At 43.3% G+C, this 12,339-nt stretch overlaps 1 protein-coding gene across 1 annotated transcript in view; it reads right to left on the bottom strand.

The window, feature by feature from the left end:
- The window catches only part of FRMD4B (FERM domain containing 4B), a 425,720-nt gene extending 415,721 nt beyond the window's left edge, over positions 1 to 9,999 (bottom strand). Inside the window, exons 1-2 of the mRNA XM_086680927.1 lie at positions 9,917 to 9,999; positions 8,556 to 8,638 (exon numbers count right to left, since the gene is read on the bottom strand). The gene's annotated coding sequence lies outside the window, so the exon portion shown is untranslated. The remainder of the gene's footprint in view (positions 1 to 8,555; positions 8,639 to 9,916) is intronic.
- Between the last annotated feature and the right edge of the window lie 2,340 nt (positions 10,000 to 12,339).

Below are 12,339 nucleotides of genomic sequence, written 5' to 3'. Positions count from 1 at the left end.
ACGCCAGTCAGAGTAGCCAAAATGAACAAATCAGGAGACTATAGATGCTGGAGAGGATGTGGAGAAACAGAAACCCTCTTGCACTTTTGGTGGGAATGCAAACTGGTGCAGCCACTCTGGAAAACAGTGTGGAAGTTCCTCAAAAAATTAAAAATAGACCTACCCTATGACGAAGCAATAGCCCTGCTAGGAATTTACCCAAGGGATACAGGAGTGCTGATGCATAGGGGCACTTGTACCCCAATGTTTATAGCAGTACTCTCAACAATAGCCAAATTATGGAAAGAGCCTAAATGTCCATCAACTGTTGAATGGATAAAGAAATTGTGGTTTATATATACAATGTAGTACTACGTGGCAATGAGAAAGAATGAAATATGGCCCTTTGTAGCAACGTGGATGGAACTGGAGAGTGTGATGCTAAGTGAAATAAGCCATATAGAGAAAGACAGATACCGTATGTTTTCACTCTTATGAGGATCCTGAGAAACTTAACAGAAGACCATGGGGGAGGGGAAGGGGAAAAAAAAGTTAGAGAGGGAGGGAGCCAAACCATAAGAGACTCTTAAAAACTGAGAATGAACTGAGGGTTGATGGGGGATGGGAGGGAGGGAAGGGTGGGTGATGGGCATTGAGGAGGACACCTGTTGGGATGAGCACTGGGTGTTATATGGAATCCAATTTGACAATAAATTTCATATATTTAAAAAAATTTTGTTAATGTCATAGGGATTTCATTACATGTATAGATTGTTTTGAGGAGAGTAGGCATTTTAACAGTATTTGTTCTTCCCATCCATGAACATGAAATGTATTTCCATTTCTTTGTGTCCTCTTCCATTTCTTTCATCAGCGTTTCATAGCCTTGAGAGTACAGGCCTTTCACCTCTTTGCTTAGGTTTATTCCTGGTATCTTGTGGTATTTGGTGCACCTGTCAATGGGATTGATTCCTTAATTTCTCTTTCTGTTAATTCATGATTCGTTTATAGAAATGCAATAGATTTCTGTACATTGATTTTTGTATATTGTGACTTGTGGAATTCATATATCAATTCTAGCAATTTTTATGGGATTCTTTCATGTTTTTTGTATGGAGCATCATGTCATTTACAAATAGCAAAAGTTCTACTTCTTCCTTGCTGATTTGGATTCCTTTTATTTCTTTTTGTTGTCTGATTGCTATGTCCGGGACTTTCAGTACTATGTGGAATAACAGTGGTGAGAGGGGACATCTCTGTCTTGTTCCTGACCTTAGAGGAAAAGCTTTCAATTTTTCCTCATTCAGGATGAGATTAGCTGTGGGTTTTTCATAGATGACCTTTATTATGTGCAGGTGTGTTGAGTCTCAATCTACTTTGCTGAGGGTTTTTATCATGAATGGATGTGACATTTTGCCAGTTGCTTTTTCTGCATCTGTTGAAAGCATCTTATTTTTCTTATCCTTTCTTCTCTTACTGTGGTGCATCATGTTGATTGATCTGTGCGTGTGGAACCACCCTTGCAGCCCAGAAATATATCCCACTTGATTATGGGAAATGGTTCTGTTAATGTATTGTTGAATTTCATTTGAAGGTATTTAATGAGAATTTCTGCATACATGCTCATCAGGGTATTGGCGTTCACTTTTATTAAAAATTTTTAAAAACATATTTTCAAATGTTTATTTATTTACTTAGAGAGATAGAGTACATAAAAGTGAGGGAGAGGCAGAGAGACAGGGAGAGAGAGAATCCTGAGTAGGCTCTGCACTGTCAGCGCAGGTCCAATGTGGGACTTGAACCCATGAACCGCAAGACAATGACCTAATCAGAAATTAAGAGTTGGACAGTCAACCGACCGAGCCACCCAGGTGCCCCTGCAGTTTTCGTTTTTTTTAATTTTTTTTTTAACACTTATTTATTTTTGAGACAGAGAGAGACAGAGCATGAACGGGGGAGGGTCAGAGAGAGAGAGGGAGACACAGAATCCGAAACAGGCTCCAGGCTCTGAACTGTCAGCACGGAGCCCGATGTGGGGCTCGAACTCACAGACTGTGAGATCATGACCTGAGGCGAAGTCGGACGCTCAACCGACTGAGCCACCCAGGCGCCCGTTTTCGTTTTTATCTGGTTTTGGTATCAGGGTAGTGATGGTCTCATAACATGAATTTGTAAGTTTTCCTTCTTTTTTATTTTTTGTAATAATTTGAGAAGAATAGATATTACCTCTTCCTTAAATATTTGGTAGAATTCATCAGTGAAGCCATCTGGCCCTGAACTCTTGTGTTTGGGGAGATATTTTTTAAATTACTGATTCAATTTCTTTCTGGTTTCAGATTTTCTATATCTTCCTATTTCAGTTTTGGTAGTTTATGTGTTTCTATGAATTTATCCATTTCTCTCAGAGTGTCCAATTTGTTTGCATTTAGTTTTTCATAATATTGTCTTCTAATTGTATTTCTGTGGTGTTGACTGTTATTTCTCCTCTCTTATTTGTGATTTTATTTATTTAAATTCTTTCTTTTTTCTTTGTGATAAGTCTGGCTAGGAGGCTTTCAAGTTGATAACTGTTTTCAAAGAACCAGCCCCTGGTTTCACTGACTTGGTCTACTGTTTTTTGTTTCTGTATCACTTATTTCTGCTTTAATCTTTATTATTTCCTTCCTTCTGCTGTCTTTAGCCTTGGATTGTTCTTTTTATCATCCTTTAATTGTAAGTTTGGATTGTTTGAGATTTTTTCTTGCTTTTTAAGGTAGGCTTGTATTGTTATATACTGTCTTAGGACTGCTTTTGCCACATTCTAAAGTTTTTACCAGTGTATTTTCTCATTGATTTCCTGGTTGGCCCATTCATTTAGTAGCATGTTGTTTAACCTCCCTTTATTTGTGGTTCCCCCACCCCCTTTTTTTTGTGGTTGACTTCACATTTCCTAGCTTTGTGGTCAGAAAAGATGCTTGGTCTGATCTCATCTTTGTGTACTTGTTGAGGCCTGATTTGTAACCTAGAATGTGATCGATTCTGGAGAATGTCCCATGTGCACTTGAAAAGAATGTGTATTCGGCCATTTTAGTATGGAGTGTTCTGAATATATCTGTTAAACCCATCTGGTCCAGTGTGTCATTCAAAGCCACTGTTTCCTTGTTGATTTTCTGTTAGAGGATGTGTCCTTTGATGTAAGTAATGTGTTAAAGTCCTCTACTATCATTATTATAAATTAGTTCCTTTATGTTTGTTGTTAATTCTTTCATATATCTGGTGATTGCATGTTGGATGCATAAAAATTTACAATCGTTGGATCTTATTGTTTGATTGTCCTCTTTATTATGAGATAGTGTCCATCTTCATCTCTTGTACTGTTTCTTTTTTTTTTTTTTAATTTATGTTTTAGTCCTTGTCATGTTCCTGACCTTAGGGGGAAAGCTTCTCAGTTTCTCTCCATTGAAGATGATATTAGCTTTGGGACTTTCACATATGGACATTATGATGTTGAGGCACGATCCTTCTATCCCTCCTTTCGTGAGGGTTTTTTCATCAAGAAAGAAGGGGGCGCCTGGGTGGCGCAGTCGGTTAAGCGTCCGACTTCAGCCAGGTCACGATCTCGCGGTCCGTGAGTTCGAGCCCCGCGTCGGGCTCTGGGCTGATGGCTCGGAGCCTGGAGCCTGTTTCCGATTCTGTGTCTCCCTCTCTCTCTGCCCCTCCCCCGTTCATGCTCTGTCTCTCTCTGTCCCAAAAATAAATAAACGTTGAAAAAAAAAAAAAAAATTAAAAAAAAAAAGAAAGAAGGCTGTATTTTGTCAAATGCTTTTTCTGCATCTATTGAGAGCATCATGTGGTTCTTATCCTTTTTTTGGTTAATGTGATGTATCACATCACTTGATTTGCAGATATTGAATCAGCTGTGCATCCCAGGAAAAAACCCCACCTCATTATGGTGAATACTTCTTTTTATGTATTGTTGGATCTGGTTTGCTTATTTTTTGTGAGAATTTTTGCATTCAGTTTCATCAGGGAAATTGGTCTGTAGTTCTCCTTTTTAGTGGAATCTTTGTCCACTTTGGACTCAAGACAATGCTGGCCTCATAGAATGAGTTTGGAAGTGTTCCTTCCATTTTCTGGCCATAACCTTATCTTGTTCCTTCATTTGGGATGCATTCCTCTTGTCTTGGCATTTTGGCTGAGTATTTGCCTTCTCTGTGTTCCAAAAGCTCCTTATGTTACCTGCCTGTGAGATAAATGGCTTTATGAAGAGGATGTCATCTAGTGTCCAGGGCCAGGCACATCAGGGAGTGACTGTGGTGTGTGTTGCGTGCACTGTTTTGTGTTCTGGCTGCACTATCCTTCAGGCCAGTCGTATGGGCAATGTATGGTCCTTGGCCGGAACGTGGGGAGTTTTATCTAGGTCTGCTCTGATCTGCTTGTTAAATGAGACTTGGAACGACTGCCACTAGAAGTGAAGCCCTGCACAACTGTCTGGTCAAGAGAGGTGCTGTGGTCAGGGGCTTCTGCTGGTCTTCTGGAGAAGGGGCCAGCTCCTCTGGGACCGAGGCAAGCTTGACCTAGAAGGCCAGTCTCGCCAGAGCACAGGAAGGTGGGGCTTGGTGTAAGCAGGTTAGGCAGTCAGTGTGGGAATTGCCTTGTTTCCGGTAGGTGGCTCTGTGTTTATGCTGGGGGGCAGAGGAGGGAAATGGTGCCACCCAGCTCCTCTGTCCCAGCTCCTTTGTCCCCTCTTTGTGACCACTGTGAAAAGAGCAAGGGCTCTTTTCCTAGAGGATTTATGGAGTGAATACTAAATTAATAAAATAGCATACTCCCCATAGGAAGACACCTAAGTCCACAGTCACCCCCCACCGTTTATACCCCTCCGCCACAAAGGCTGCTTACTGTGTATGTGAAGAACTATAGAATGAGAAGGAATGACAGTCCCAGTTTCCACCCAGGGAATCATAGCCCTTGTGGCTCAAAGCTCTGCCTCTAAGCCCCCGCCTGTGCCCGATCTGCTGCTCTCCTGACAGTAGGGTCTCCTCCTCTCTGGAAGTGCTATCCAGTGGCACAGAGACACATGGAGCGATAGGGAGCCTGAGGTCCTGCAGAGAATCTGGAAAAAAGCATGCTCTTAGAGAAACACTTCGCCTATACATGTTAATTGGGCTCAGCTAATTTATTTTAATTCAGAGGTACTTCTCAGCTTAAGTAGAGTAAAATTTGCAGGGTACTTTTGTCCTCTAAAAATATAAGCTAAAATTCTAATTAACAAAATTAACACAAATGCACTTTGATTTCTGGTGTAAATTTCCGTGTTTTACCCGTACCTGTGACACAGGACACCACAGAACCTGCTCATGTGAACCCAAGTGAAGACCATGGTGGGGACTTGCCACACAGGTCATTTTGGATTTTTTTCTCTTCACAACTTAACTTTCAGTGCGTGTTTTCTACAACAAGTATGTCACCTCTTATAGTTCAGAATGTTCATACCCAGGGCACACCTGAAGGGATTCTGGACAGCATGTTTACCACAAAAAGATTGAATGCTGATGGATATGAAAGTTACGCTAAGACCACTCTATATGACACATACAAAAATATAAGTTGCAGTGAAGGGAGTTTGCATTTTCAGGTTGTAGAGATATCCACAGATTTTCTGAACACATTAAAACCCTTGACAGAAACAGGAGAGGAAGAAACAGCAAGAGCAGTGATGCCACATTGAGGAGATCCAGAAAGAATGAGGCAAGCCAGGAGACTTCCAAGTGGAGTGTGGGATCATCCACCTTGGCTTATTTCCAGGAACACACTGGAAAAGCCCTAAGGTCCTCACCCCTAAGCACACTTAACTTGTAAACTTACACAAAGAGATGCCAGGTGGCCAGTAGAGAAGCCCGTAGACTATTCGGTAAAGGTTGTGCATTTGGAACATAAAAAAACAAGCAGACATATCATATGACACAGAAACCAGAGACATTGGCAGGAGAGTGTGCTGTACAGAAAGATGTGGGTGTCAGGAGAGACTTAGAACTGAAAATGGCCAGAGCATTTCCCTTGTACTTCTCGGCACTTTTGGTAGAGTCAGTATTGGTATCACTCACGGGGGTGACACCAGCTCCTGGATATGCTAAAGGCCCTGGATGGGATGGACATTTACTCTGATTTGAGTAGACTGTTGGGGGATTAAAAACAAAACAAAACAAAACAAAACAAAAAAACCCTCCTCACATTCCTCACACAACTGAAACTCTTTGCTCCAGTCAGATCACAAATCACATGCAGAGGGTGTGCCTCATCCCTCAGGTGATCCCCAAGAAGTGGAACACCCATCCTGTAAACCCTGACGAAGACTTGTAAAAGCCTTGATTCAGATGTTTTCATCACTCATCAAACAATGATGGATGGCTGGGGCTCGAGTACATGGATATACATTAGGCTGTGCCTCATGCCTCACAGAGCCCAGCCCGCGGGCAGGGCATTTCTAATGAACCGCTATGTCTGCTTTTCTGCATACAGCCCCATTCCTTCTCCACGAGAGACACCTGTACCAACACAGAGTGGAGGAAATGACAGAAAGATGATATGTCGATCATGAAACACAAGGAATGTGGTAATGGCGGCAGACACATTCCCCTTGCATCATAATGGTCTGTGGTACCACCTCTGCACCTTGGCCAAAGACCTAACACCAACAAAAATGAGTGTGCTTTACAAGTCAACTCATACCGCTCAGATCATCTTACCAAGTGTTGCTGGTGGAGGGTTCGGAGTGACCCCAGGGCCACCAAGGTTCAGGAGGTGGATGTGCTGAATAGCCCATGGGGGTGCGTCTAGGGTCCTTGTCTGCAGAATCTTCCAGTTAATGGAGGAAGTCCCCATGGATCCACACTGTCCTGGAGAACAGAAGTGACAGCTACGTGCATATGCCAGAAAAGAGAACCAATACCCAAAGCAGCTTTAACCCAGAGAAGAACGTGTCAGCACCTGCCACCTTCTCTGCCAACAGGATCCAAGAGTGTAGCATCAGTACCTGAAAACTCTGTCCCTGCAACTGGATACCACCTTCAGCTTGGGGTAGTAGATGCAAGAGGTGGAACTGCTGTCACCACACATCACTGCCCATGTCTGCGGAAGTAAAATGGCAAGGGTCCCGTCCTAGAGGGTTAACAGAAGTAATTACATAGTAATGAAGCAGCATTCTCCAGACAGGCAGGCATCTATGTCCCAGTTCACCCTGCATCCGTCCTCTGCAGTGACTCCTGATGCTCTGTTTTTGATATATTAGGAACACAACAAATTAGTGCAAATAAATGGCTCATATTCTGCTCGTGGAATCACAGCCACTCCTGACGAAAAGTTCTGCAGCCGGACCCTCACTTTGCCTCCTCTGCTCCTCTCCCTGAAAAGAGTCTTCCCTCTTGAAGTGTTGTCAAAGGCCTCTGAGACCTCTGGGGAGTGGAGGATGCCTGGGATCTTGCAGGGGAATGAGAGTCTTCTGTAAGGAACAAGTGACTTGTGGTGAATGTCTCCAAAGCTCAGATGTGTTCATCTTAATTCATAGGGAATTCTGATTTTAAGCATACTACAGGACACAGAGTAATTAAGTCCTACAGAGAACAAGAGGTAAAAATTCACATGACAGAATTAATTCAAGTGTGTTTTGATTTCTGGTATAAAACTCCTGGGATGTGTCATGAGACTGTATCAGCTCTAACAGTGACTGGGGACACAACCAGAAACTGCTCATATGAACACAATCGAAGGACACAATGTTCAGGTTATTTTTACCTAAGGTATAGCTGGAAGGATTCCAGACAACTCATTTACCAACAAAGACGGGAAGGTGATGAGTGATGATAATGACTTTGTCTAAGACCACTCTGAATCGCACAGGGCACAGGGACACCTGGGTGGCTCAGTCGGTTGAGTGACTGACTTCAGCTCAGTTCATGATCTCAAGGTTTGTGAGTTCAAGCCCCGCGTTGGGCTCTGTGCTGATAGGTTAGAGCCTGGAGCCTGCTTCTGATTCTGTGTCTCCCTCTCTCTCTGCTCCTTCCCCACTCGTGCTCTGTCTCTCTCTGTCTCAGAAATAAATAAATATTAAAAAAATTTTTAAATTGCACAGGGCTCAAAATAAAAAGTTGGAGTAATTATGGGGTTTTGCATTTTTCAATTTTAAACAATACAGTAGACTTTCTAGCAGGTTAATCTCCTAGCCAGAATCAAGAAAGGAAGACACAGCAGCCACACTGTTCCCACAGAGTTGAGGTCTGGCAGGGGTGACCCAGGCCAGGAGACGTCTGTTTGGAATATGGGGTCATCCTCCTCTCGTTATTTCCAGAAACACACGGTAAAGTTTTAGGGTACTCAGCCTCTAAGCGCTTTGGGCTTCTAAACTTACCACAAAAAGATGACAGGCTGAAAATAGAGAAGCTTGTAGGCTCCTAGGTTAAGAGTGTGCATTTGGAAAACAAATAACAAGCAGGCATATCACACAACACACAAAACGAGACTAGGCCAGGAGAGCGTGCTGTACAGACAGATGAGGGTTTCCCGAAAGTGTTACGACTGAGAATGGTCCCAGGATTTACCTTGTCCTTGTCTGCATTCTTCGTACAGTCAGAGCTGCTGTAACTCACAGAGCTTGCACCAGTTTCTGGATCTGCTAAGGACCCTGGAAGGGATAGAGGTTTATTCTACTTTAGTGGACTGTGTGAAATTAGAAGAAGCCCTCACCTCATTCCTCCAATATCTTAAACTGTTCCCTACACACAGGTCCTTGGCCAGAGGCAGAGGGTATCCCACATGCCTCAGGTGACCCCCAAGGATAAGGGGGAGAACCATCCCCTCACCTTGATAAAGACCTCACCGTGCCCTAGTTCATGTTTTTCGCAATTAATCAAATAACTGTAGACAGGTCAGGCTCAACTAGCAATCTAGAAGTCATCACCTAAACAGAGGTTTCTCAGTATACATTATGGGAAATCACCATTTCATTACAGATTAAGAATAAAAATAAGGATGCCTGGGTGGCTCAGTCAGTTAATCATCTGACTCTTGATTTTGGCTCAGGTCATGATCTCACAGCTTGTGAGTTCGAGCCCTGCATCCGGCTCCACCCTGACGGTGTTGAGATTCTCTCTCCCCGCCTCTCTCTCTGCTCCTCACAGACGCGCGCACATACACACACACACACACACTCTCTCTCTCTCTCTCTCTCTCTCTCTCTCTTTCTCTCTCTCTCTCAAAATAAATGAGCTTAAAAAAAGGGTAAATGGAGAATACTGATTGGGGTGTATCATCAGGGAATGCTCAACCTGGGTATGTTTCTTCAGGCTCCAGGTGGATTGTTCAGTCTTTTCGCTTATCTATAAGCTGCCTTCTACATTGGAAATTATTATATAACTATATCTGAATAGAAATGTACTTATACTAATATATAAACGAGAAAAGAAAAACGATGGGTATTTAGCAGTGAAGCTGCAGACTTGCCCTGATAACATCAGAGGACAAAGCTATATGGAGCCTGAATTTAGGAACGTAGGGCTATGGTTCAAGAAAAAAATAAAATAAAAATGACAACGTTAAAAATAGTAACGAAATGAACTTCTCCTCAAACAAAACTAAAATAAAGTCTTCACATTGCGTCAAGGTGGGAAGAAAGCTAAGGCCCATGTCCCATCATCCCCTCCAGGCTCCTCTCTTTAGCTAGGGGATGCTGGAGGAGGTGGGAGGGTCCACAGTCAGGGGAGGGGCCTGAGCTCCACCAGTCACAGGGACAGGTGCTCCGCTGGCTGGGGCACCAGAGGAGAACACCCTCCTGTCACCCCTTCAGACCACCTACTGTCTTTAGGTAGTAATTGTGGTTCTGTCCAGGACACACGATGATCACCCACAGGAAAAGGCTTTGCCGCAGAAATTAGGCTGCTGCACATCACCATCTGCTCCTTACCTCTCCTCGGAGGGTTCTGCGTCTCTGGACTTCCAGGCATTGGTCTCTGCCTCCTGTATCCTTCAAGCAGCCTCTTTCCTTCCATCCCATCCAGTCTTGGATACAGAAAAAGAATGGACTTCTATAAGAGTTGCAATGCCACGTCCTCTGACTAGACACTAAACAACACAGCTGTCATCCCTCAAAACACCCATAAAAACTCATGTCACGCTCCCACACCTGTGTTTCAAGCGGGCGACCTCCCGGCTCTGCTCTGCCATTTCCCTCTCCCAGATCTGAGGCTTGACCTGGGGGAGAAAAACACATCCACCTTCAGTCGTGCCAGACTGTGCGCCAAAGAGGGAGAGGAGGAAAAAAGGAAACACTTACCCAGTTGTCCTGAGCATTCTTCTCATGAACTCCGATCTGAAAAGCAACAATGAAAAGTCCATGTTTAGGAATTCCAAGGGCCACTACACTCACCCACATGAGGTACTAAGGGTTCAATATGTCAGGCAGAGCTTAGGGTCCCTGGTGTCTGAAGGTGAGTTCTGCCTGCTGAAGCTGTTCTTGTCTTTGTCCATTTTGTTGCCTGTGAGTTATAGTTGCTTTTGTCAGATAAGGCCCAATATTGGGTATGATTTTCAATAATCTGCCCATGTTCTCATCATCCTCCTATGTGTCCCTTAATACAATTTTACACATGAAACACTTTTCACATGATTGTAAATGTACAATAGGATCAAAACTGTTGTTCCATCCTTTCCTAACTCATTCCATGACTGTAGGGTTCAGAGTTCACATAATTCCTTCCCCCTTTCAATTGTGCCCTAATTCATCATGTGACAAGTGTCTTTCATCATAAAGCTCTTTCGTCCTTTCACTTAGATCTTCACCACGTTTCCTAGGGTTGCAAAGACCAGGGCCATGAAATGGCACTACCATGTTGATGGTATGATTCATTCTAAGACACACTGCTTTCCTACAGATTATGATACTTGACACCACCCCCCAGGAACGTTGGCATGGATGAAGTTTCCACACAGTCTGGCCATTGCTTGAAATCTGGAAATGTTGATGAAGTTAATTGTTTTGTTCTTTCTAAATCTTACCTTTTTATCTGTTAATAATCTATGCATATGTCCTCTGAAGTTTTGTTTATATTAGTATGTTGAGTCTAAACATCGACTTTTAACCTTGTAAAAAGGTTAGAAACAAAAAAAATGAAGAGAGGTTCATGAGCTGCTGGTAATTAGTAGCTGAACTCACTTGTACTTGTTTATTTCTTTCATAGCTATTTTCACATTTCCCCTGCAGCTGCCAGCTGATTCTTCTTTGCCGCCAGTTCACACTGTGTCATTTTCAGCTTCCTAAGATGGGAAAGACATATACACAGTCCAGGAGCCAAGGTCCACAAATTCTGCCTTTTTACCTCCCAGCACTCTTGAAGGCCTAGATGCAAATATCCCTTCCCCCACCTCACCCATAAATGCACGGACTGACAACACAGTGAGAGAAATGAACTGAACACCCCATTTAAGTTAAACAAAATTAAGCCTCTGCCTGCTGCCATGTCTCTGCTCTCAGACCTGTTTCCTCTCCTTCATCATAAAGTCATCAAATAACATTGCACTTTGTGCCTTCCCAGAGCTGGTCTTTTGTTTGAAATGGTGAAGGCTCATTTTAGTTCAGCATGAAAAACCGTGTCTGACCAACCATACCCATTAGGATGAAGCAAGGGATCATCACTAGTCTCAGACCTCCATGGGGAGCCCTGATTCTCAGTCCAGAAGTTGTACCCTGACACAGACAATCACCTTGAAAGACGACCTGCCAGGTATGGCTTCCCCAACATTGCAGCTCCCTCCCAGACATCGCTAGAGCCAGGAGTACAACCCCTGTGTCCACCTTCACATATCCTGGTGGAGGAAAAGGCCAATCTTAGAGCAGCAACATCTCCTGAAGTAGAACCTGATATGAACTGTCACACAGTCTGGGTTTATCTCCAGGAAACAGATTTCAGATGGAAAACTATCAACTTCATGGAGCCAATGTACTTGAACAAGACTCAGTTCATTGACAGTGAAGGCAGCAAAGGGAAATGCTTAGAAAGGCTGGCTTGCTGTGTTGCCCTCAGACTATTTTGTTCATGGTGTTGCTTTAAAGGGTTTCAACTTGGTAATGGATGTATTCAAGAGTCACATGCAAAATTGAAAGACTCCTAGAAACTAACACCAAACCTCTAGACAGAGAAAGGCACATGCAGTTCCTTCCGGCATCTCAGGCAGTCCTTCAACAAATGCTTTCTGGAGTGGCTGGAATGTAGTGGTTCTGTTGTAAGGGATTGAAAATAGAAAGGTGGCCAGGGTGCTGTACGTGCTTCCCAAAAGAGCTTAGAAATGATAAAAACAAGATGCCAGTGAGACAGAGCAGGCTCCACCCCA

This window comes from Puma concolor, chromosome A2, assembly GCF_028749965.1.
Source record: "Puma concolor isolate L17-30 chromosome A2, mPumCon1.1.hap2, whole genome shotgun sequence".
Lineage (NCBI taxonomy): Eukaryota > Metazoa > Chordata > Mammalia > Carnivora > Felidae > Puma > Puma concolor.
This window is presented reverse-complemented; position numbering and strand designations above follow the sequence as displayed.